At 40.9% G+C, this 23229-nt stretch overlaps 1 pseudogene across 1 annotated transcript; it reads right to left on the reverse strand.

Annotated features, from left to right (window-relative positions):
- Nucleotides 1-220: 220 nt before the first annotated feature.
- On the reverse strand, nucleotides 221-500 carry LOC308522104 (small integral membrane protein 19-like; annotated as a pseudogene). The gene has a single exon. The product of its transcript is annotated as a small integral membrane protein 19-like (transcript).
- Between the last annotated feature and the right edge of the window lie 22729 nt (nucleotides 501-23229).

The raw sequence follows: 23229 nt of genomic DNA on the forward strand, positions 1-23229 counted from the left end.
TCAGGTCTTCTGAGACATTTTTAATTTGTGTAACAAATGACTCACAGATACAATTTTAAAAAGTAAAAGAAAACACACCAAAAATTTTGTATAAAGGTCACAAGAAAAATTATCTATGGAGACAGAAGATTTTTTAAAGATGCTGTTCATGACTTGGTGGAATTAGGAGCTTGCTACAATACTGTTTAACAATTATTTATGTTGTTCATTTTCTGAGATTTCATTCCAATGAGAGCTGCACACTGTCAGCTTGGTTTTGGGGCTGTTGATCGTCATACATCCTTGAAATAGAATACATTTCCAGTTGCTGTCTTAAATGAATTTTGCTCATTGTGTCATAAAAGTTGGGCTCTGACAAAGTTTCTGCTGTAGGTGGCACACTGAATATCCTCATAATTTTCCTTTTATTTCAAGTAAACGTTAGTGGCTTCATTCCAGGCCTCATGAAAGCTGTAATCAATAGAGCCAACATCACCCATCACTCCATAATCCCCAGGCATGTGGGCTGCTATCTCCCGAGGTGCAGGGCCCTTTTCCTCGGAGTCGGGGCCGGGCTCACGGGAACCAAGAACACTCGTTATTATTGTCTGATTTCTTTCCTACCATTGTACATTGGGTATGTTGGGAGCAGATAACTTGCCTTTTAGTTTTAAAGATCAAGAGACTCTGAGGGCTCTCTTCCTATCCAGGCAGAGAGGGTTACACATAACCCAGCAAGCCAGACTCTGAACAAGATTAAGAAACTGGATGAGACTTGGGGCTTGTCTACTTTGGGAAGAAGTGTATGTAACTCAAGGAGATGATTGTGTTAAACACTGGTGCTTTCTTACTATAGATTTGAACTTGTATTTATTTTAAAAATCATCTGATGTTGTTAGAGATAGTAATGTGTCCAGTTTAAAACCCAAAAGTCATCTCTTCAGACTCCCTTGCAGCTAGGGAGGGCACTACGTCCCAGTTCTAGCATCTAAGAATGAATGATTTAATGGAGATTCCAGAAGAGCTATTATTTTCTGAGAAAAAAATTCCATGTCTATCACGCATATTTCATCTTTTGTGCTATTCTTAACTCCCTTTCTAAAACACATAGGCAGTTAGCCTTATTATCACTATAGGATGAGAGTCTCACTAAAGATTGTGGAAAAGAACCTGAGTTCCTGGTATCATTGTGGAGTCACTGCACCTGTGTAAACTGCTTACCTCTCAACTGCTTGTCAGTTGAGAGATAGAAACCCCTTGGAATATAAAACAGAAAGCAACACACTAGCAAATAAAACAAACAAACAAAAAAACTCACACACACAGACAACAACAGTATGGTGGTTACCAGAAAGGAAAAGGGATGGAAGGAGCTGGAAGAGGGTAAAGGGGGTCAAATATATGGTCATGGGGTGATTTGACTTTAGGTGGTGAACACACAAAGCAATAAATTTATAGACGATGTATTATAGAATTGTACACTTGAAGCATATAATCCTATTATAACCAATGTCATCCCAATATATTTAATAAAATTTTAGAAGGAATTTAAAACCCCTATTTTTTAAGCCAGTGTTGTCTCAGGTGTGTCATACATAGAGGTAAATATAATTCTGATGGATAGAAGGACTATTCAAACAAATACCTCTTGCGCAGGCCTGTGTGGCTCAGCTGGGCGTTGCCCCATGTACCAAAAGGTTGCCTTTATGATTCCCAGTCAGGGCACAAGCCCCGCTTGCTGGCTCAATCCCTGGTAGGGGGCAGGAGGCAGCCGTTTGATGTTTTTCTCTCTCCTTCTTCCTTCCTCTCTCTAAAATCTATAAAAATCGTTTTTAGAATACCTCTTCTACACAAAATACAATTTAAATACTGTCTAGCAATGTAATTTATAGGGAATAATGGGATAGTGAAAAACAATACACAACACCTTTCTGCTAACATTTTTCTCATGATGTTCTGAGAAAATGTACTCCCTTCATCAAATGAAATTTATATAAATTATGTAAATGAAATAAAACTTGGTCATGGCTTGACCTCTGAAGCAGATATAAGGGTGCAATTAAATAAATTTGAGTCTGATCTCCTTTAAGGAGTGGAGTGGAGTGAGATCTCATGTATTAAAATATCCACATAGCCACTTTTTTATTGTTGGTCCCAACAAGTCATTATGTGTTTTAAGTGCACAAAGAAAATGGCCTTGAGGCAGACATTCTAAATTGACTGCTCTTCCCTCAGGTAGCCACTATATTGGCATGTCTGCTTAGAATTCACTGACCAGAGAGCCACTCTCTTTCCAGAAGCATAGAAACCAGATATTCCTATAAATTAGATATAATTATCAGCACAATATAAAAAACAACATCTTGACATTCTCATTCTGATGCCCAGAAGTGTAATGTCCAGTATCCCTATGCCTCCATTTCCAGATCTCTCCCCAAGCTCTTTAGGCTATCTCTGGGGCACACGGATGATAGTCAATTGTGAAGAGTGATTTTCTGGCATGGCCTTAACTTTTGCTGTACTACTGAGGCAGGAAAGTTAGAATAGAGAACCTAGGCCTTAAGCTCTTACCCCTCCTCCATTCTTCTCTGTCTTGGCTGGAACATCACAGATACGACCATCACTAACCACCTGTTCCCTACTTCCCCTCCCCGATTTCCTATAATTGGAGGACCAACAAGAAATCACTAAATGGAGAGGAGGGACATGGACAAGCCGCATAGGTAGTCACCAACCAGCCTCAGACACAAAGGACAACCCTCTCCCCAACCCCCCCCCCCCAACCCCCTGCCATGGCCATATTTAATAAAACCTTCCACCCAGACCCCCTTGGCACATCTCCATCTCTGAGATCACACACTCTCACTTCTCGAGTGCATACTACTGCTTTAATACATTTACTGCGTTTTGCTAAATCTTCTGTCACACTCTTGAATTCCTTCTTGTTTCATGACAAGAACCTGTAAGGGTTGAGGCCTCAGTTGGCCTAACTGGGTGCCACCTGGAGTCACTACCTTTATTAGATAATTTCTGAAGGACTTTACAATGGGGCTATCTATAAACCACTGTTTATTGAAAATCTATAAAAATCAACTTCCAACATCTATGATGAATGACAGGAGTGCTCTCAACTAGGAGGAGGTTCTCTCTCTCTGTCTCCCGCTCTCAATGCAGCTATAGACCCTGGAAAGGTTCTACATGAGCCAGAGACACCAGCTGGCATTGTTGCTGGGAATTTTTTCTTCTTCATAGGGTTTCCTAGAAAACAGGAACCAAGTGAAGAATCAGGTGAAAAATTTAACAAATGAGGGTGGTTATCATTGATTACAAAAGACCTCAGCAAATAACTGCTCTTATGATTTCACTAATAGATGCATGGATGGAGTCAGATGTGATTTCACAGCTCCTTATATTTTCACTAGAGGCCCAGTGCACAAATTTGTGCACTGGAATAGAGGGAGGTTGGCCAGCAGGCCCTGATATAGAGTTGTGTAGATGTGCTGAGATAGCGGCAAGCAAAGACCACAGAGTGCCCTAAAATGACCTGAACACCAGCTATGCTCTGAGGTGGAAATACAGCTCTACTTTGCTGCCCACGCTTGGGCTGCTTCACTCTCCCCGGAACAGAGTTGCTGACAGACAGACAGGTCATCTCTTCTAAGTCAGCTGCACATTTTCTTGGGGCTCCTCCCACAAGCATGATAGGTAGCTGACTTTGGCCAATGGTGGCACACTGCCGTAAAAGCGCTAGCCAATCAGTGGTTGGGAACCCTGAAAGGCACAGGGCCAAGCTAGAAGTGGCTGACAGGAACAGAAGGGCCAGCAGCATGGTGTGGTGGCAGAGATAAGATGGTGGTGGTGCTTACTTTATGTCTTTGCAGTTAGACTGCTGCCTTGCCTCTTCTGCCCCCTCTGAGCTGCTACTCCATCTCAATCACTGTTGGGGTTGCTCTCCTCCTATAGGCTTCCTGGACCCAGATTCTCCAGTGCCCAGAACCTTAGCCCGGGGGAGGGACCAGTTGGGGGGAGGGACTGTGGGAATTTGGCCAGCCGCTGGCCATGGGAGGTTGGCTGTGGGAGCACACTGACCACCAGGGGGCAGCTCCTCCATTGAGCATCTGCTTCCTGGTGGTTAGTGCACGTCATAGCAGCTGGTTATTCTGGTCATTTGGTCTTAACAGCCATTTAGGCTTATATAAATACTAGAGGCCTGGAGCACAAAAATTTGTGCATTCAGGGGGGGTCCCTCAGCCCGGCCTGTGCCCTCTTGCAGTCTGGAACCTCTTGGAGGATGTCCACATTGAGCTCAGTGGCTGCCAGCCACCATCTTGGTTGGGTTAATTTGCATATAGCTGCTCTGATTGGCTAGTGGGCGTGGCTTAAGGCGTAGCAAAGGTACAATCAATTTGCATGTTTGTCTTTTATTAGTGTAGTCTAGAGGCCCAGTGCACAAAAAGTTGTGCTCTTGGGCGGGGGGGGGGGGGTGTCCCTCAGCCTGGCCTATGCCCTCTTGCAGTCTGGGACCCCTTGGAGGATGTCCACCTGCTGGCTTAGGCCCACTCCCTGGAGGATCGGGCCAAAGCTGGCACTCAGACATCCCTCTGGCAGCCCGGCAGCCCTTGGGGGATGTCCACTTGCCAGTGGGGAGCAGACCTAAGCTGCAGTCGGACATCCTTAGCGCTGCTGAGGAGGCAGGAGAGGCTCCCACCACCACCGCTGTACTGGCAGCGTCAGCCTGGCTTGTGGATGAGCAGAGTTCCCCCTGTGGGAGCACACTGACCACCAGGGGGCATCTCCTGCATTGAGCGTCTGCCCCCTGGTGGTCAGTGTGTGTCATAGTGACCAGTCATTCCCAGTCTTTCTGCTGTTAGGGTCAGTTTGCATATTACACTTTTATTATATAGGATAGAGGCCTGGTGCATGGGTGGGGGCCTGCTGGTTTGCCCTGAAGGGTATACCAGATCAGGGTGGGGGTCCCCATTGGGGTTCCTGGCCAGGCTGGGTGAGAGGCTGATGGCTGTTTGCAGGCTGGTCAAGCTCCCCCCAGTGGGGACCCTCACCCCATGTAGGTTTGGCCAGCCTGGGCGAGGGGCTGATGGCTGTTTTCAGGCTGGCCACACCCCCTTTAGGGTGGAGGGTCCACACTGGGGTGCCTTGCCAGTCGGGGTGAGGGGTTGTTGGCTGTTTTCAGGCTGGCCAAGCCCCCCGGCGACGGAAGCTCCCAGCCTCTCTTTTTCTTCTTTTTTTCTTTTTTATTCTGGTATTTATTTACCTTCTATAATTGAAACTTTGTAGCCTTGAGAGGAGCTCAGAGCCAGCCAGGGAGGGCAGGAGGGAAGCCTCCTGCTCACTCCAGCTCTGTGGCCATGGCCAGCTGAAAGCAGGTATCTGGGGTTTATTTACCTTCTATAATTGAGACTTTGTTGCTTTGAGTGGAGCTCAGAGCCCCCTGCAGCGTGAAGCTTGGCTTCCTCCATCACTGGGGCAACCAAGCCTCCTGCTTGCTCCAGCTCCGTGGCTGCTGGCCGCCATCTTGGTTGGGTTAATTTGCATATAGTCACTCTGATTGGATGGTGGGAGTGGCTTAAGGTGTAGCAAAGGTATGGTCAATTTGCATGTTTGTCTTTTATTAGTGTAGATAGATACTTTCCTCCAATCACGTTTGGCTTCTGATTGCATTTTAAGTGAAAATAGCACAATCATACTTTGTATTTCACCTCAGTTCATTAATTTAAAAATGTGTATTGGAGAATCTTCAATAACATTCTAGTTAAATAAATTTGGCAGTGTCTATAAAGAGAAAATGCTAGAATTGAAAATAGTATGCCCTACAGTCAAGACTGGCATGGAAACTTGGAGGTGATGTAAAGGATAGTGTTTAAAAATCCTACACAGGTCTACAGATGTTACAGTGCCTAGAAAATTTTAACAATGCACAACTCCTGACATTCAGGATACATGGAGATCAATTAATCAAGACTTGTCTACAAATCTGTCCCATCAACTAAACAAAGGGAGGTACAGGAAATGTATTCTCTCATCAAATAAAATTTATATAAATTGTGTAAATGAAATAAAATTGTTCATGGCTTGACCTTGGAAGCAGATATAAAACCCAAGTAACATTAGGGGTTTAAGAATCACAATTTATAAACCACTGATTAAACTATGCCATTTTGCTAAGGAAATTCCTGAGACATGCAAATGTCCACATTTGAGTTGTGCCGCTCACCATTTCTTCTGCCAATGTGCTTCAGGACCAACATTGGAGTTTGCGAGGCACTCATAATAATCACCCCTCTTTATCATCTCCTGCTTTGTTTAGTCAGTAGAGACCTTAATGAGGAACAAAAGAGAATCAAGTATTGAGTTGGCTCAATGTGGGAAGGAAAGGGCACATTTCCTGGGACTGGGGTTTAGGGCTTCTGACAGGAACTTGGATGGCTGCATGGTATACTGGGGAATGACAGAGCAGCATAGACCTCGGATGGCTTGGTCTGTTGTAAGCGAGAAAACCCTGTGAAGTTTACTCTGTGGCAGCCCAGAGCATGAGGGCCCAGAAGATACTGAAGGAGCAGGACCCCCAAAAGGCAGAAGGAACAATGATGGGCCAACAGCGAATGCTTAAGAACTAGATCACTTCCCATCCCTCCTCAGCCCTCTGGGAATTTACATGAACCTACAGGCGAGGACCCCCAATGCGACAGAGATGAATTTTTTCTACCATAGCTTGGGAGGTCTCAATGTTGGACTGATTTAAGGAATGCTCTGAGCAAATTCATAAACCAATACAAGGTGAGTGGCAACAGAAATGTATCAATTGGTCACTCCTTAATCATTCTGAGCCTTGAACATTTTCAGCATGAAGTTACTCAGAAGGGTACTTTTGATCCTGCTCGTCTGACTTGTTTTATCCAGGGGATGTTCTCTGAGCTCTCTTGAGTTTATGCCAGATGTTGCATCCTAGACTGACTCAGGGGACCTTGCTTAGGCTCTCTTACACCCGAAGGGGGAGACTTTAGTGTGGAAGAGGTCACACGGGACAGACTGTGGAAGGAGCCCTGTGCCCACGATAGATCACCGTAAAGACAAAATGGATTTGTCTGCAGTATTTCTATTACACAACAGGAGATAAAGGACATGCCCTCCATCTTCTGCAAATATGCAGAAACTTTCAGTGTTTAATGACACAGATCAGTTCTGGAGACAGGAGGAATACACTAATGCAAAACAAGAAAGAAAAAAATATCATTTAGTGGAAGTCATTTATTTTCTAAGCAATAAAGTAATTTGTCTCCATCCGCATTGTATCTATTGACCTGCTGTTTTCCTCTGGGGAAAAAAAGAAACGCAATAAGCTATGGCCCAAGGGGAAAGAGACCCAGATGCACAGCAGATCTTGCTGCTCTGGCAGGTGTGCTGCCTAAGGGTTGCTCCAGCAGCTTTGGAAAATGGGTTACTGACAAGGTGGGGGACCCTCTGTAATGTTATGCCAGTTTCCAAAGCCTGAGATTGTTATTTCCTGGACAGAGCAAGACAAAGATCCCTCACTTGAGCAGGAGCTTCCAATATGCCCCCTGTGTTAAGAGGTTGCTGCCATTTAAAACTTAACACATATTTTCCCTAATAGAACTACCTTGGGTTTTTTTTGGTTTTTTTTTCTTTTTGTTTTGGGTAGTAAAGCACTTTGAAATACTACAAATGTAAGAGAATTATCGAGATAAATAAAATAAACTTAGTTTTACCCTCTTATTAAATTGTAGCATTTTGTCACATTTGCTTTATATTTTCTAAAGAACATTTTAAAGCAACTGTTGGCCCTGCATTTTCCTCCCTACCCCACTGTCTTCCCATCTTCCTGTCCTGCAGACTGTCTTTGCCTGATTTGTTGGCTATCATATCCATGAAGCCTACATATAAAACCCAGATAATACACAGGTCTTTAAGCTTTTTTAAATGATGAAATAGTAGGTATAGCACTCTGTAATGTAGAGTTTTTGTTTACTGTTGTGGTTTTTGATACTTGGTATTGTCAAATATATGTAATTGATTATATTTGATTAGGATTGGTATATAAGAATATACTTGGTTTCTGCATCCAAGAATCTTGTTAATTGCTATTAATGTCAGTTGTTCACCTAGGTTCTTTGGATTTGTTATAGCAGTAATCATAAACTTGCAAATATTGACACTTTTGTTCTTTTTTAAGCCTTATGCCTTTCTCTTCCTTTCTATTGACTCACGGCATGGGCCAAGACTATTGGTGTAATACTGATTTTAAATGGGAATAAAAGCATCTTTAATTATTTTCTAACTTGAATGAAAATATTTTGAAATTTCACTATGATCATACTATCTAATAAAAGATGTTGATAGCTTTTGTCAGGTTTAAGAATTTATTTTCCATTCTTGGTTTGCTTAGAGTTTTATCATGAACAACTCTAATATTACATCAAATACTTTTTTTTATCTTGCATCTACTGAGATTATGTGATTTTTCCCATTTTACTGTCTCAATATGGTGCTAATAGATTTTCTGATTCTGAGATATAAATTTTACTTTTACTATGGTGAATTAAATTTAGTAATATTTTACTTTAAGATTTAATTATTTAGTTATATTTAAAAATAACAACAATAACGCATTTTTCTTCATAATAAATCTTAAAATTTGTGTAGGTTGCCTATAAAGAAAATACAAAATATTTTTGAAGGACATAAAAAGAATATATATATATCTATATATATATATATATATATACATATATATATATATATATATATATATATATATATTTATGGTGTGAAAAACTAGATTCACAGTTGTTTGTATGGAAAAATAATACAATATTAATAAATAATAATGCAAAGATAAACTCTGTTTCTCATACTTACAACTATAAACCTACTTTTGTCCCACCCTGTGTGTGTGTGTATGTGTGTGTATATATACATATATATATATATACACTAAGAATATGTATATTATATATAATAAGAGCTAAGAATATAAGTAATGATTAAATTTACATAAAATTAGTTAACACATCTTTTCTTATTTTGCTATCTTTTAATTCATTTTTGTTTAATCTTCTATTTTTATACGTTTTGCAATAGTTATTTTTAACACAAGAGAGATCATTTATTCTCTTATCCTATATAATAAAAGCCCAGTGACCAAATGGCAGAATGACCAGAATGACCAGTCAAGCAGTCGGTATGACATGCACTGACCACCAGGGGGCAGATGCTCAACGCAGGAGCTGCTCCCTGGTGGTCAGTGTGCTCCCACAGTGGGAGCGCCGCTCAGCTGACCAGGATGAGTGGTGCTCCCACAGCGGGCCGATCCCCACAGGCCACATCCCCCACCAGTGCACGAATCTCGTACACCAGGCCTCTAGTGGCTTGATAAAAATGTACCTGTAAAACTGCCTGGTTTTTGTGGTCTAGCCCTTTCACTAAGTATTTGGGATGCCTTGTCTCTCAGTTTAGATGCATGAAGATGGAGAGAGGGTTTTATAATTCTGTTCCTGTGTTATGCCTGACCATTTCAGAAAAATGATATAGGTTCCAGAGTTCAATATATAGAATAACTGATGATAAATGACCTGACAGGCATGAGGAGTCAGGTGGGTTTAGAGTGTGTCTGTTATTAGCTCCCTGGACTTTTCTTGCTTATTGGAATTCTTCTTGTCAAATTGGATTCCTTTATTTTAACATATGGGATTAACAACTAAAATATTATGGGCATTCTGCATATGGTGTATGTATATATGTATATAAAACATGTTTTTCTAAAAATGTAATAGGAAAGAAATAATTGTATAGGGATAAAGAAATAAAATGTGGAAGAAAATTATTGACATAAAGTAGAGCTGGTTTCACTTGTAGCTTGTTAGCAATTAGCTTTGTGACCCCTGGCTAAGTAACTTTACCCTCTTCACCTCAGTTACTTCATCTGTAAAAGAGAGTGTTGAAAACATTGCTTCATGATTGTGCTTTGTGGAATCTTAGGGGCTTTTACAGTCTACTCAGGAATTGTCATTGCTGAGAATTCTAGTCATAGCTACTGCTCTTCAACTAGTGGATGGACAGCACATGCCAAGCTCTGCCAACCTTACAGGTATGAACACAATTAGTTTATTAACTTTCAAAACTCTATAATTAAGTATGTAGTATGGTTGTCCACAATTTTCAAATGAGAACATAAGACTATCAGAATTGCACAAAACTGAGGGAGAATGAGAGGAACAGCTGATTCCTCAGACCAGAAGGACTGTGGCTCTCTGAATTCTAGCTGTGCAATGCCTGGTGGACGGGGAGATGCTATCTGGGAGAAAGGAAGATAAATTCAGTCTTAGTGTGATTCTCATCTTTCTAATTTCTGCCATCAGGGATTTCAGAAAGTTATTATCATTTTTCTACATTGTTTATAGTTGTTATCTCTGGAAGGGTTAGTACAAGACTAACTTCTCCTTTACTGGAACCAGAAAATGGATTGTAAATATTGAATGAAAATAATTCTATGAGCTATTAGTGATAATCAAGATGTATGAGAGAGAGAGAAAGAGAGAGAGAGAGAGAGAGAGAGAGAGAGAGAGAGAGAGAGAGAGAGAGAAAGAGAAGGAAAGGAAGATTTATTTTTGTATAGAAGAACAATTTAGAGAATTGCTGCTTTACAATTCCCAAATATAAAAGTTGCTTCAGGCACAGGACATCAGCTATAAAAGACTGTTGAAGAACACAGTATGTCCATGGGGAAGTCCACAAACTGCTTACTCATTACAATTTTGGGGGAAGAGAAAGAAAATAAATTTAACTTGAATTACAAAATCATAATAATGAAAATGTTGATTTTTTTGTGTTATGAGTTTTACCCATGCATAAAGTATGAGAATAATTATAGTCTCATATGAAAATATAAATATTTTAAGCACTGAAAATGTAAATATAATAACATTGAAATTAGGAGTGCATGGAGCATGAGAATGATGGCAAAGGAAGATAATTGTTCCTCATTTTTTATGACAGGACACCAGTAGATGCTCTCAAGTTGTGAAATACCAGATAGATGGCAACATGTTCTATCTAAAGCCAAAAAGGTGAAGACTTTGTTAACTGCAAAGATAAAGTCTTGGCATAAATATCTCTGGGGAGTGGGAAAAGGTTGAAGAAAAGGAAGATTGTCTCACTTTTTTTTTATTCCTTTACTTAAATTGTTTTTGTTTAATGAAGACATGCATTATTTTTGTTATTTAAAAAACTGTATAAAAAAGTAAGTAGCCCTGGCCAGTGTGGCTCAGGTGGTTGGGCATCATCCCATGCACTGAAAGGTTACTGGTTAAATTCGTGGTCAGGACACATGCCCAGGGTGGGGGCCTGATACCCTGTAAGGCGTGTACAGGAGGCAGCTGATTGATGTTTCACTCTCCATTGATGTTTCTCACTCTCTCTCTCCTTCTCCCTTTCCCTCTGTCTAAAAATCAATAAAAATATTTTAAATAGTAGATATATGTGTTAATTATCATTATTCAAAACACTGAAATACTATGCAGCAATTAAAAAGAGTATAATAGATCTAGAGCAGTGGTTCTCAACCTGTGGGTCATGACCCCTTTGGGGGTGGAACGACCCTTTCACAGGTGTCACCTAAGGCCATCAGAAAACACATATATAATTACATATTGTTTACAGTAGCAAAATTACAGTTATGAAGTAGCAACGAAAATAATTTTATGGTTGGGGTCACCACAACATGAGGAACTGTATTAAAGGGTTGTGGCATTAGGAAGGTTGAGAACCACTGATTTAGAGGGATCTCCGTTATGGAGAGATAGCCTCTACATTGCTTAGTGAAAAAAGCCAAGCTGCAGAAGCGAGTTGTATATTCCTGTTGGATGGGACAAAGGTCTCAAGGTCTGGGCCATTTATACTAAATGCTATTCTTGTCAAATGTTAAAATGTAGTACAGTATTTTTTAGACCAGCTGTAAACAGGAACCCACTGATAAGTGCAGCCGAAGAAGAAATCCTATGTAATAAAGAGGGAATATGCTAATTGACCCTCATGCTGTCGCAAAGATGGCAGCGCCCACAGCCAATAAGGAGTGAATATGCTAACTAACTGCCCTGCCCTCAAACATGGACGTGCCCACATCCACAAGATGGAGACGCCCAGTCCCCCCAGCCCTGCCAGGGCAGCAGACACACCCCCAGGCAGGCACAGTAGCTCTGCATGCCTGCCTCTGGAGTACCCCAATCCACTCAGCCCCCCAGCTGCCCAGGGCTGGCCCGAGGCTCAGGTAACCAGGGTCAGCCGAGGCTTGTGCTGCCAGCAGTGGCAGCAGCAGAGGTGTGATGGGGCGTTGCCTTTCCCTGATCGCTGTGTCACCTCCCACCCCTGAGGGCTCCCGGACAGTGAGAGGAGACAGGCCGGGCTGAGGGACACCCCCTCCAGTGCATGAGTTTTCATGCAGTGGGCCTCTAGTAAATATTTAATTGACCAATCAGTGTATACAAGCAATGGCTAAGGCTCCCTTCTGGGAGGCGGAGCTTCAGATACAAATCCCCTGCCTCCTTTACTAACGGTATGTAAACAGAACTATCTTGCCACAACCACGCCTAGTTTATGAATAGAGCACCCAAGTAGTGAACCCATTGAATTCAGTAACATTCCCAAGTGTGTAAAAACAACACATATAGCTGTGTGTGTTTATATATTTCATGTAATAAAAACATGTTGGATAAGAAAAAAAATAATCTCCAAGGTGAGAACTTTGTAGTAAGCGGTTCTCAGGAACTCTGGCAATTGCCATTGAAATGTCAGCAGCCCTGACACCAGGCTGGCCCCGCCCTGAACTTGGCCAAGGTCCAGTTGAGATACCAACTGCATGTTCCCTGGGTCTCTCTCCTTACTCCCCCCACCCCCACACATTCCCACGATTTTCCTTTGGCCAGACTGAGTTGCTCTGCTTGTGGTGAGTTGGCAGCTTGCAACTCTGCCAACTTCATATAAACGTAAACCTTATTTTGTCAAGCAGCTATCAAACATCTCATTGACTTCATTCTCCATGTGCCCCTGGGCATAGTTAGGGTATTGGTTCAGGGCGTGCCATTGGCTCAGGAAGCACATCTCTCTGTGGGCCTTCGTATCTTCTGACCAACCAGGTGTGGGGGCTAGAAGAATCCTCATGCCCTTTGGCTTCTTTATTCTCGAACTCTGGGCTCTGTTTTGTGAATATCTTAAAAGGGCATTGATTTTTTTTTTAAGGATGCAGCTTAGAAATGAGAGGAAAACTGACTGAGAGCAAACTTTAAGCAGCACTAAGAAATTCTACCATGAACTCTTCCAATGTCCGATGGGACAAATAAAAGGTTAGGACATAGCATGCACCCTCCACACCAGAACGGCACCGTGAGAGGAAACCTTTGGCTTTCTCCTGGGCTAGTTGGGCCGCATTAATTTGACAGCAGGCACGAGCTGCTGAGGCCTGCCCAAGCCCTCTGCCAGGTATGGCTCCTGAGTGCACACTGCTCTGAGCGAGAGCAGGTCTCTGCCAGGCAGCTGTGGGCGAGCAGGTTACACACAGCCCGTGGAACCTGGAGCCTCACCAGCTCATCAGTGAGTGCCAGGAGAGACATGACAGCAGAGGAAGGTACACATAGAGAGAGGAAGGCAATGAAGGAAAGAAAGAAGCTGGTATTAAGAAGTGGGAAAAGTCACAGGAAAACATGTGCCTTCCAGTTAGAAACAAATGGAACGCATTTGCATGCAGTCACGGAGCCTGGGCATGGATAGGCAAATTAATTTGGGAAGGCAAGGCTCTGGAGACTTCTGGAAGGTGCGAGAGAGGTAATGACGATGTTTGAGAGGGATTAAAAAATACGCTGATCATAAATTACATGGGAGACCAGAGGAAACTGAAATCCAGGCTGTATGGTTGTACATGTAACACCCATTAGCTGGTTGCTAGGTGCGACAAGAAGTGACAGCGTGGGCTCTGAAGGGAGGGTTTTACTTTCTATTTGAAAGTGGCTGTCTTACAGCAGAAATCTAGGACATAGTGAGAATATGGTTGAGGTGCCAGTGCTAACATTTCAGATTGTAGTCTGGCCTGACTGGGGATTCTGATATGCAGAGGCTGTCTCTCTGTGGGAGGTAATACTTACGTGCTCAGCCACTCAGGAGAATTCACTGTACTCTCCTGCTTAGTAAACATATTGCCCCTTCTGGGTCACCTGTAGGCTGTAAACTCTGCTGTCCTTTCTTCTTCTCATTATGAAGTTCCCAGATTAGAAAATGACAGCAAGAAAAGGCATTAAGGGATTGTTTAGTCCAATCTCTTCCTTTTTCACATCGGAAATTAGGCTCAGAAGGAATTTGCCCCAAAGCATTTAGCTAATTAGTAGTAGGACTTGAGTTCATTTGGGTTTTCTTTCTCAGTCTAGTGCTGCCTCACTTTAAAACTTAGAGATATATTTCAAACATTATCTATCTTCCTTTAATAATCCTTTATAATTATTTAGATTGTTTGTTGTTGTTGTTAATTCAGTCAGTCAACAAATAATTGAGTGACTACTGTAAGACCTCATGAATCTTATATTCTAGTCGGAAACAGATTATGAAGACAAACAAATGCAGATTACAATGTCAGGGAGGTATGGGAATTCTGAAGGAACAATGCCGGTTAAGAAGACAGAGAGGCACTATTTTAGAAATGGTATAAAGTTTGAGTACAAATTTAAAAGAAAGAGAAAGGAAATCATATAGACATCTCTCAAGGATAGACCTTCTGTAAATTTTCTTTCATTATTTTGTCCTAATGATTTAGTTTACAAGTTTAAGGGGAATGAGGGCTGATTTATAGTGTACACATTTATGTTTATTTTTTTATAGTTTAAAGTATTACGTATAGTATTACATATGTCTCCCTTTTCCCCCACTGACCTTCCCACAGCCACCCCACCCCCCACCCCCGGCACATACCCTAACTCCCCTAGTGTCTGTGTCCATGGGTTATGCCCATATGCATGCATACAAGTCCTTTGGTTGTTCTCTTACCCCCATGTCCCCCTGCTTTCCAACTGAAGTTTGACAGTCTGTTAGATACTTCTCTGTATCTATTTTTGTTCATTAGTTTATGATGTTCATTATACTGCACAAATGAGTGAGATCATGTGATAGTTATCTTTCTCCCACTGGCTTATTTTGCTTAGCATAATGCTCTCCAGGTCCATCCATGCTGTTGCAAATGGTAAGAGTTCTTTCTTTTTTATAGCAGTGTAGTACAGTGGGGCCTTGACTTACGAGTGTCCCTACTAATGAGTTTTTTGAGATACTAGCCATCTCTCAGCCGGTTTTTTGCTTTGAGTTGCGAGGTAAAATTCGAGTTACGAGCCAGCTTCAGATACCCCACCGTTAATTGGCACAGTGAACGTCACAGTGAATGCCACAACATCAGCCCAGCATCACGTGTCTCACTCATTCACTTTATGATTTGACATACGAGTAATTTGAGTTACGAGGTCCGTCACAGAAAAAATTAAACACGTAAGTCAAGGCCCCACTGTATTCCATTGTGTAGATGTACCACAGCTTTTTAATCCACTCACTGCTGATGCACTTAGGTTGTTTCCAAATCTTAGCTATTGTAAATTGTGCTGCTATGAACATAGGGGTGCATATGTCCTTTCTGATTGGTGTTTCTGGTTTCTTGGGATATATTCCTAGAAGTAGGATCACAGGGTCAAATGGGAGTTCCATTTTTAGTTTTTTGAGGAAACTCCATCCTGTCTTCCATAGTGGCTTCACCAGTCTGCATTCCCATCAGCAGTGCAGGAGGGGTCCTTTTTCTCCACATCCTCTCCAGCACTTGTTGTTTGTTAATTTGTTGATGATAGCCATTCTGACAGGTGTGAGATGGTTCCTCACTGTCGTTTAACCTTTCTTTTTTTTTCCTAATTTCAAACCATATTTCTTCTCACATTCAGCATCAATAACTGAGAGTAGAAATTACTGCAGCTTTTTGTTAGTTTTGGTTTTGGGCTACATCCTCCTTCCTGTTGGGTGAAGTAATCCATGTGGGCATTTATTAAATAGCAGTACCAGCACATGCTCATCATCATATGAACTTATATGTTACACTTTTAATCTTCTCAAGGACCTTCCATGAGAGGCTTCATTATATTCATGTTACAGGGGAGAACACTAGACCTGTAGAACTTAATGACTCAAAGTATCACAGTCAGTGAGCACAGAATGGGGACAGACCCAGATCTGCAGGAAATCAAATCCTATGTGTGCCCTGCTGTGCAGGTGCCCGTCCCGTCCCCAAAAAGAGAACTGTGAATCCCCAAACCTGATTCAGCTGTCCCTCTTCTGAATTCACATAATCCTTTAAATTCTTTCTCCTGTTTGATTGAACAAAGCTAAACTGTTCTAATTAGATAGCTTCTCACCATGGGAGTGTGCTTCTAATTCATTCCAATGACATTACCGGTTTCCTATGATGCCATTATCCTTGCTAATGCCATCACAGTTCCCACGTCAGGGTCCACTGTCCAAATGCCTTCTTTCCATATTTTACTGGACACCATTCTTGTGAGTCCTAACTAGCCAGCCTGCATTCTTTATTTTTATTTTTGTATTTTTGTAAACAGTGATATACTCTTTTGAAATGAACACTGTTACTTTCCAAACCAAACTTTCTCAGCTGCTGCTTCGGATAAGTTGCTCACAGTGGATCTGGCAGCTCTGATTTTGGAGTTGTCCTTGGAGTTCCTTTGGAGTAGCTAAATGGTGGTGCATTTTCATTCCTTGATTTCAGAAACAGTGCCCGGGCACATTTGGCACAAATAGTGTGGCTTATAAGGTAGAAACATTGTTTTCTTGTTGGGTTTAGAAAGAGCTCTAAATCCAGTTCCAAAAGAGCCTTCTCCTAACGTTCTGTGGATTGAAAATACCGCTTACTCCCCTGCTGTGAATCTTTAATGTGGGTGTATAAATTCTAATGCTTTTTGAAAAAATATCCATGTTATTTTATTTCATTACCTCATGTACATGTTTTATTATTAATAAAAAAATGATTAAGAAGAAATCCTAGGAGTTAACTGGGCTGGAAAAAACAACAACAAAAGAGCCTAGCAGCCACTTCTACACAGGGGCCCTCTCACCATGAAAACTGCCTGCAGGGGGAAACCTGCACTGCACTGCACTGCCTGCCTGCACTGCTGCTGCCATCTGAGGCAGCCCTTTTATAGGACTTCCTGGAATCCTGTTTCAACCAATAGAACTGAGGCTTTCCCCATCAAGACAGTGCCTTTTGAACCAATCAAACTGCAAGGACTTAGAGTCCTCATTTGCTTGAGGACCGACCTTGAGGGATCAGGGGCAGGAATTTCTCTATAAACCAGCTCTCCTCTGGCTTGGGGAGCACGCTTTCTCTTTCCATCCAAGATTGCACTCTGCAATGTTTCTCTGGCTGGAGCTGAAACACTGAAGCTGTCTCCCCAGAGCAGAGCAGCCCAGAGCAGACCGGTGCTGGAGCTGAGAGGCAGACCTGCACAGAGTGGAGCAGAGTGGGACAGAACTGAGCTGCCTCGCTGCAGAGGGGCCTGGCCCTAGGGCCACCGCACAGCTGTGCTCTTTTCATGGCCATGCTGTATCACCACTGAGCTTTTGCAATGAATAAACATTCTTTCTTTACCAGACCCCAAATTGAGGGTTCCTGTTGGCCTTGAATTGGTGCCAGCAACCTTCAGTTGACAAGCCTTATAGAGCTGTAGTCTGTAGCTTCTTATGAGGAAAGCATTGATTGATATCAGCAGATTCTTGCTGGGTCACACCTGAAGGTGAAAGGTTGTGGGATGGAGCTGCAGAGATGGCTGGAAGGGACAATGATTTCTAGGTGAAAGTTCTGTGTGATTTATCATGTAAATAAAGGGCAACATTAAATTTCTCTTTAGAATAAATAAAACAGATGATGAATTCCATCAACTTTTGAGGAAATCAAGCTAATTAACAATGGTATTCAAAAATTGTCCTATATTCTCTTTCCTAACACATAAAATTTCTATAAAATTGTTAGCGGCTTTCATTTCTTTTCCTTACCTCTCTCCCTTTTTTTCCACCCAAGATCGCACTCGGCTATTGCACTCCCACCCCCCTTTTTATTTTTTAATTTGAGGCTGATCTCAGAAGATAGTCTGAATTTCTATGATATAAGTAGAGAATATATAAAATGTATAATAACTGTTCCAGTTATTAAATGTATGGTGTGACATTAGGTATGCACTTAAACTATATGAACACCAGTTTTCTCATATGTAAAAGAAAAGCAATACTATATATATACATATAAATATATATATATACATATAAATATATATATATATATATCATAGATTCTTGAGAGAAATCATGCATGATAAAAGTCTTAGCATAAGACTTCTAGCACTTATCAGTGATTTAATAAATTTAGCTTCCTTTGATCAATTTAGTCACTTCTAATACTTCTAGTTGGAAATAATATCTTAGATACAAACACTAAGTCTTCAAGCAAAAACAAACAAACAAAAATGGCAGTACATTAATTTTGTTTTTCCTACATAATCTCTGGTTCTTCAAGAGAGGCCATCTTCTCTCAGTTCAGGGTGGATTAAAGCTGACTCCTATGGACACCCTCAGTTAAGTAGACTGTTTGGCAGTGAATCTCACACTAAAGCAACACAGTCACTTGCTGTGCTTGCAAAATATAAAAGCCTGCTCTCCAGCTCCCCCAGGGAATCCCATTTAACAGTCCTACTCTGAGCTTTTAGGGGTGGGGCCTCGGAGAATTGGGCAAAAAAATGAAGGAAAAAAACAGTCTTGCTATGGGATACAGCAACTTGCATTTTTCACAAGTATCTCGGGAGATTCTATTGAAGAAAGTCCACAGAATAAGGATACAGAACCTGAATTTTATCAGAAAAAGTGTAAGGCAGAATCCCTTTTTTTAACTATCTTTTATATATTTGAATTTTTTTCTGTATTAGTGAGTAAAATTTAATTATTAAAACTTTCAGTGAAAAACATCTCACTCTTCCCTGTAGTAATTTTATTTAACAACAAAAAAAAGCAGTTCTTTTTCTTTAGGACAAGTTGCAGTAATTTAATGATTTATATACAAACTTTTTTTCTGTCTATTCACTCAATAAATATTGGATAGGTGATTATCAACATAAATCTGGATACTAGAAGAGAATAATAAATGCCTTCAAGGCAACCGCAATCAAATTGTACAGAATAGGACTAATATTTGAGTACATAGTTGTAAAATTCCATCCCAGAAATGTCCAAGCTGTATTGCAATTGTCAGCACACTTGTTTCCCCACAGACCCATTAAAAGCAAAGAATTTTTCTGGGCCCATATTCCATCTTCCTCATCTGTCACCAGTTCTGTGGAATGGTTAAATTTAACATGTAGCCTAAAGACACGGGATTGTCATTAGGCATACCTGGATTTCATTCATACTGAAATAGGGAAAGTCTGGACGATACATGGATAACATGGGTTTGGAACTGGCATAGACTATTCCCTGTAGGGATGCAGATCCCAGCATGAATCCAGCTTGTCTCTTTTATGAGTAAGAATAATTGCATTTGTATCTCTATGGGACAGTTGGGTTTTATTAGGCAGGGGACAGTACTGAAATGGTATTCTTGGAGATAGAGTATTTAGTCTTCTCATTTACCTGAAACATCTCTATTAAAACAAATTTTTAAGTTCATTAACCTTTTCAACAAAGATTTTTTTCAGTAACTTCTTAAACCTTATTATTCCAAGTTTCCTTCAAGTGACTTCTCCTTTGCTCCAGTTATACTCATTCTTTCCTTCTGTTTCATTTATAGATTATTCACTGTTTTAGAGCCTTCTTCTAATTTCTCTTTTTTCTCTAATTTTCTTCTCTCGATCTATCCAATTGAATTCTACTTCCCTGTTAAGCCTTTCTCCATAACTCACTTTCCTTATCCACATGATCAACTCCGATTTATAATTCAAGACACAATCAAGCTTTCACTTCTTGATACTTACCTGGACTTTTGGGTCCCAGTACCTTCTGCAGCAGGAACAATGAGACAGAAATGAAGCGAAGGTGAAACTAACATGAGAATTATTTCTGCCAGTGGCTGTAAGTACTGTAAAAGTAATCTCCACAACTCAAGTTCTTTAACCTAATCACATGTGAAAAATCCTTTTTGCTCTGCAAGGTAATGTAATATATAGGCTATGGGAACTAAAGCATATAAATCTGGGGGCCATATGCATCCTATCACACTAACTCACTAGGACCTAAGAATATTAAGCAATTGATGATGTAAATGTTGGTCTATTCTACATAGTGATGTGCACAGTGCAAGTGGTGGACAAGATTCATGCTTTGGCTTTCAATCCTGGCTCTTTGTGATGTTATGTGATTAACTTTAGTTTCTTCACATTTTCACCAGCCTCCTAATTTCTACTGCTTTTATCTGTTGTGTGGCTTCATTACCTGTAGACGAACTCAGTAGTTCCAAAAAGTGGCTGCATATTACATCACCTAGAGAATCTTACAAATTTTAAATACCTGAGCCCATCTCCAGTTGTTCTGATTTAATTCATGGTGTGTGAATGATGCATCATTTGTTTTTCAAGGCCCCCAGTGATAATGATGTGCAGCCAGGGTAGAGAACTACTGGTTCTAACCAAACTGTACAGATCTTCGAGTTTTTACCAGATCATTTAAAGTAGAAAGAAGCAATGCCCACATCCTCTGCTGGTGCTGAGAGCTCTCGTGATAAGCTGCCTGGCCCCCAGAATTGTAAGAGTATGCACTTTCATAAGCCATCTAGTTCATAGGAATTTGTTACAGCAGCAATGGGAAACTAATATGTTGATAAAGCACAAGTATAAAAATATTTTCTGGTATTTCTTTCAGTCATTATAGATTTAGGCTTTCATTCCACTTTATTCCTAACCTTATTTGATCTCAGAGCATTTGTCATGTCTCCAGGGTAACTTTCCTGATGCCCTTGACGGTCAATCCCCCTGATATAGGTGCTTCTGGCACCGCCTATAGCACTTATTTAAGTTCTAATTCAACATGATTCTTTCCCACCAGGATTCCATGAGGGCAGGACCTTGTGTGTTTTATCATTTTAACTCCAGGGTCTGGCAAGGAGTCTGAAGAATAGTAGATCTTCAATAAATGTTTGTTAAAATTAACTGACAAATATGGACAGACTCGGGTGATGAATTCAAATAAGGAAGCCAGAATCAAGTGACAGGGACTCAGGCAGGAAGTTAGAACAAAGAAGTCTAAGGAGAAGATGAAAGGTCGTGGTCCCATGGTCAGTGTCCGGGTAGGAATAGGGAGTAGGAGCCTGCAGAACCTGAGGGCAGTGTTTGGGTGCACCTATGGCTTCAGGAAGCTGTCAGCCTGTTACCCAGCTGCTCCTGCAACAGGGCTGACCCTGCCCCAGCATGGTCTGGGAACTCTTATGTGCATATGACCTGCAGGTCCCTGACCTGTGCAGGAAAAATTTCAAGACCTGAGTCCAGGTGAAAGTGAGAGTAAGTTTATTAAGGGTTGGGGCAGTGAAAGGAAGGAAGGGGCCTGGAGTCAGGGTCAGAAGTGAGCCTGGGAGTTGCTGTCCCTGCTCACTGCTCCCCTGGGTGCAAGTCTGGTCTGGATCCTTGGAGCTTAGAATAGAAGAAGCAAAATACATGCCTGAGGAAATGGGGGCTCAAGCTGGCTTTTCTTTGTCTGTTTAATATAGGTAGGAATGTTAGGGGAGGCCCCAGGGGAGGTCTTAAGAGGATATTCATTACATTTCTGGGTCTGTCTTATAGTATGTTGATGTATTTAAATGAATGTATAATGGAGTTTGGGGTCATTCTCTGGTTAGTTTCACCTCTGGCATGGATTAGACCAGCTCTAATTGGTTTGGGTTGTTTTTGTTATCTATGTCCCTGACTAAGATGACTGAAGCCACCTGCTCTTATGTATCTGCTTAGGGAGGATAGAGGCTTGTGATTTATCAGCTGGCTATTAATTGCTCTGCCTGTCATCTCAGCTGCCTCATTCCACTTGCCAAGGGAATTTTCCTTGTTTTTTACTAACCTCAAGTCTACCTTCACGTTTTAAGTGCATGTTGAGTTCTCAGGAAAAGTAATCAAGGTGAGAACTCTTTCTTTTATTTTTATTCTGGTGTTTTCCCTGAGAAACTTTACATTTTATGCCTTTCAGAGTTGTATAATTTCATAATTTTGTTGAGCTAATCCTTGAGTCAATCGATAGTAGTCAAAGACTATTATGATAAATGTATTTTTAAGCTGAAATCTTTAAAAGCTTCTTCCTGACACTTTCTAATATTTTTGAAACCTGAAACCTCAGAAATCATGATGATTGTCTATAATTGTGTGTCCTTCCTTATAAGGTGGAACTTTTCTTAGACTCTTTCCTAAATTATTAACAATTTCAAATCAAAATAGAAAATATAACATAGCCTCAAAAATACTTACAACCAAAGCCACTATCAACAGAATGATTCTAAAAGAGCATTTCTTTCTAATTTTTAGATGTAGTTAACATGTTAACTACATGTTCTTGCCCTGGCTGGTGTGGTTCAGTTGGTTGGAGCATTGTGCTGTGCAGCGGAAGGTTGAGGGTTTGATTCCCAGTCAGGGCACATCACATATAGGAGGCAACTTATCCATGTAGCTCTTATATGGATGTTTTTCTCTCTCTGTGTGTTTGGTTTTTATGGAAATACTGCCTTTCCTGGTGATTTCTTTTTTTTTTTGCCAGAATGAAGGCATGGGAGATTAGCATTACTAAATATATTTAACAGGGCACTGTTCTGTTTTTAAGAGTAAATTAAATGAATTTTATTGAACATTTCTGTCATGGGAAGAAATGAGCTAGCCTTTATGAAATTAGACATTGGTCCTACCATATAGGCATTTGAATAATTATATGAGCAGTTTACATTTTTAAAATTTTTTCAGCTTACAAATCTCTTTTTTCTTGCATGATTTCATTTAGGTTTTCACAGCTATCTTGGGACACTAGAAAAGAGATACATTTTGCTAATGACTAGTGCATGGCCTTAGGCAAGTCACTTAAATCTGAATTTCAGTTTCCTCACATGTCAAAGCAAAATAATGTTATACTTATCCTGCAGGATTTTGTGATAATTAGAATTTCACTCTATGAGGTGCCTAATTCCAT

The sequence above is a fragment of the Myotis nattereri genome (assembly GCF_964212035.1).
Source record: "Myotis nattereri genome assembly, chromosome: 7".
Taxonomy (NCBI): domain Eukaryota; kingdom Metazoa; phylum Chordata; class Mammalia; order Chiroptera; family Vespertilionidae; genus Myotis; species Myotis nattereri.